Source organism: Capricornis sumatraensis, chromosome 17, assembly GCF_032405125.1.
Source record: "Capricornis sumatraensis isolate serow.1 chromosome 17, serow.2, whole genome shotgun sequence".
In the NCBI taxonomy this organism is placed as follows: Eukaryota; Metazoa; Chordata; class Mammalia; order Artiodactyla; family Bovidae; genus Capricornis; species Capricornis sumatraensis.
In genome coordinates, this window is record NC_091085.1 from 42340100 (window position 1) to 42344466 (window position 4367).

Below are 4367 nucleotides of genomic sequence, written 5' to 3' on the forward strand. Positions count from 1 at the left end.
TTGAGCCCTTCTCACTTCCTTGACCCACAACTGACATGAATTGCCAAAAGAGTCAGGTGCCTACTGAGTTCAAAAAGTCAGTTTTGATTCCAAGCACTCACTAGAAGAGACTTTCGCTTTGGTTGCTGCCATGGGTCCTCCATAGGCCAAAGGACATTATCTTCTTGTGAACTGATGCTCCTGCTATCCCAGACCATGCTGAGACTGAGGTATTGCCACACTGGGCTTTAAAGAGAGAGCCAGCAGTCCACATGTTGACAGTCTTTTTCCAAAGGCTGACCTCTAGATCAGAGGGAGTCCCAGGGAGGACTTCCAGCCTTAGCCATGTGATGCAGAGCTCCCCACTATCCTGTGAATCCATCAGACCAGGGCCCTCATCTCCTCTAGTCCATTATCCTTTAAAACTGCAGGAAAATTTCAATCAGAGCCATCCCAATCCATCAAAAAGTTTCTAATGAATTTCTATTTAAAAGGTTTTCTGCCTTCTTTTCTTTCCCAGAGGGTTGCTTGGCATCTACACAAACTTATCTACCTTTTCTCCAGCAACCAGCCATGCACACCAAAGGGTCTTGAGAGATGTCTTATATTAAGATTCTGCTTCACTCTTCTCCTGGGGCAATGGATGCATGTGTACCTTTTGTTTGCCTAATAACTTGGGATCACTTAAATGACTATCCTGAAAAAGAAGACCCACTGTCTCCACCTACACCAAGGACATACTGTCAGCTTTAAGTGCTGGCTAGAGTTCTTACATTTCTATCCCAGTAAGCCACTTTGTTATATCTGGAACCCCAAATGCAAATTCATGGGAAGCAGAGTGGGTTTGGAACTCTGTGCCATATTCATCTTGAAATCCAAGTATGTCTGAGCATGTTTAAAAGGCTGGCAGGGTGACCCACGATAGGCATATTTGCCTAAAAAACTGAAGAGCCTTCTGGGGAAGAAAAAACTCATCCAGACATACACAAGAGTCTACATCCTCAACGTTGGCCCAAGAACAAAGGATCACAGTGGGCAATGGGGAGGGAAGAAAGTCAAGAGAGGCAGTGGATCATGGTGTCCTTTAGTCCAGCTCCCATGGACGCAACTTTGTGTCCAAGGCAGAAAGGGCCGAAATAAAGTGTAAATAAAAACTAAAAGAGCTATCTCACTAAACTTTGTAGACCTTAGGAAACTCAAGGCAGTGCTTTCCAGAGGAAAATCAGGTGAGAAGACTGAGAAGAGAAGAGAAGAGAAGATCAGCATTGGGCAAATTAGAATTTTGGAAAGGTCCATTTAGTCAAAGTTATTATTTTCCAGTAGTCATGTATGGATGAGCGAGATGAACCATGAAGAAGGCTGAGCGCCAAAGAATTGATGCTTTTGAACTCTGGTGTTGGAGAGGACTCTTGAGAGTCCCTTGGACAGCTAGGAGATCAAACTAGTCAATTTTAAAGGAAATCAATCCTAAATATTCATTGGAAGGACTGATGATGACCTTCCGATACTTTGGCCACTGATACCAAGAGCTGATTCATTAGAAAAGACCCTGACGCTGGAAAAAATTGAAGGCAGGAGGAGAAGGGGATGATGAAGGATGAGGTGCTTGGATGGCATCACCGACTCAATGGACATGAGTTTGAGCAAGCTCTGGGGGTTGGTGAAGGACAAGGAAGCCTGGCATGCTTCAGTCCATGGGGTCACAAAGAACTGGACACAACTGAGTGACTGAATAATTATATATATAGATATATATGGTTTTTCCAGCAGTCATGTATGGATGTGAGAGTTGGACTGTGAAGAAAGCTGATTGCCAAAGAATTGATGCTTTTGAACTGTGGTGTTGGAGAAGACTCTTGAGAGTCCCTTGGACTGCAAGGAGATCCAACCAGCCCATTCTAAAGGAGATCAGTCCTGGGTGTTCTGTGGAAGGAATGATGCTAAAGCTGAAACTCCAGTACTTTAGCCACCTCATGCAAAGAATTGACTCACTGGAAAAGACTCTGATGCTGGAAGGGATTGGGGGCAGGAGGAGAAGGGGACGACAGAGGATGAGATGGCTGGATGGCATCACCGACTCAATGGACGTGAGTTTGAGTGAACTCTGGGAGTTGGTGATGAACAGGGAGGCCTGGCGTGCTGTGATTCATGGGTTGCAAAGAGTCAGACATGTTTGAGTGACTGAACTGAACTGAACTGAATAGATATATAGCTATGATTGATTTGTGTTGTATGGCAGAAACCAACACAACACTATAAAGCAATTATCCTCAAACTTAAAAGAAAAAGAAATGCAGCAAGAGAGATACTGTGCTGTGACTATTCCTATAACTCTGCTTATACCCCAGTCTGTGCTAGGGGCACAAAGCCTAAAATATAGTTGAAGCACAAAAATTTGTTCCATGGTAACCTGCCAGGCCTTCTGCATTCCATTTGCTTTCTACAGCTAAAAATGTTCCAAAAACAATTTAACAAGAATCCTTATAAATTAGAGCAGCTGCTTGGGGGATGCAGGGAAGAAAAATCAATCTGGAAAATGGGCCTATATTGTTGGGTAAAAACAAACCATTAGGAACAGAAAGATGACAGTCTTGTCTTGTCCATGGTAATATGTATTCATGATTGAGGCTCAAGGTTTCAGCAGGTGCTCTCTGCTCTCATTTTTTTTAACCACATGGACATATAAACTTCTGGGAATATATGTTTGAAAGGAGCCTGCACATCAAGTCCTGAATTTACACGTTTTCACTATTTATATTAAACCAGAGAATTTATCTATCTCTTTGTGATAATTTTGACCAATATTACATTTTCCTTTTTTAAGAGCTGTTTGATTTTTTAAAAAATTTTTATTAAATAATCTTTTAGAAGATTCTCTATCTTTATCTTATTTTTCTTTTTCTTTCATGAGTAGAGAAGAAGAAGAAGAAACTGAAGAGTGTCAGATATGAGGACTAACCAGTGGTCTAGGTTAGGGAAGGCTGAAACGGTTCTCTCCAAAAGAAAACAGTCTTTATTGTCATGGTTATCATAAAGATAATATTGCTTATGTCCGAAGTTTTAAAAATTGATATAAAGTAAAAACAAAAATTTACTGTTCAGAAGATAATCACTCTTAATGCTCTAGTAAAAGACTTACATGTGTCTATTAGATACATACATACATGCAAGTAAACAGGCAGGCAGGCAGACGGAGCACACAGGAGCCCTTCTAGGTCCCTCAAGAAACGCCTGGTACTGCCCTTTGAACCAATGTTTAAACGTTGTCACCCAGGATAGACAGACAGATAAGCAAACCTCGTGTTTCAAAATTACCATAACGCAGCAGCTCCACAGATCAAATTAACCACACAGGACAGCCCTAAAGATCGCTCAGGAAAATTGCCAGAACCACACTGTTATCTTGTTTCCAGAACAAGGCAGAGTATCTCTGAGGAAACTCATAAACTATAAAGCATCACCTTTGACGTACATAAACATCTGATAGGGGCCACAGCTCCTGAGTGGCTCAAAATACCACAGAAGTGGGTGGGGAGCATTCGACCGAGGAGAATCCTTTAACTCATTTCCCTGATACTGCAGAATGTACACTTTCTCTTAGTTTACCTTATATTTGGAGAAGGCATCCCAGAAAGACTCTAATAAAACTTTTGGAATCCAGTGGCTACTAGTCTATATCTAAGACCAACTAACTTTCCATCAAAGCAGGAATTTAAGAACAAAACAACATAAAATAAAACAAAAACTTTCATTAACAGGGCAAGAGGTTGGTGCTGGTATAATCACCAACAAAGCTTTCAGTATAGGAGTGGTGTTCACTCTCATTACTGGTGGACTAGAAAGAGGTGGACTATGAGATCACATAGTTCAAAGTCAAATGTCACTTACTTTGAGCTGTCTGTGTAAGTCAATCCCATGCATTTGGAACTAATAAGCACTTGTTTATGTGAAATACAATTTTAACTGCTCACACTGTATTTTTGGTTTTTTAACTCTGGCTACCCTACATTCACTCACTGTGTGTCAATGCACAAGCTACTTTTTCTCTCCAAATCTCCAGCTCTGTATATGTAAGGTGCAGGATAATAAACACCCAGGTGACTGAAATGCATCTAGGATTCATTCAATAGATAGGTACTGACTGCTTACGGTGGAGAGGGCTCTGGCCTAGGCCAGCAAAACAGAGCTTCTCTTCCTGAAGATTACATTAATAGTTAACCACACAATTGGTTCCTTATCTTAAATTGTGATTCAGTTCAGTTCAGTTGCTCAGTCGTGTCCGACTCTTTGCGATCCCATTAATCGCAGCACACCAGGCCTCTCTGTCCATCACCCATGCCCAGAGTTCACTCAGACTCACATCCATCGAGTCAGTGATGCCATCCCGC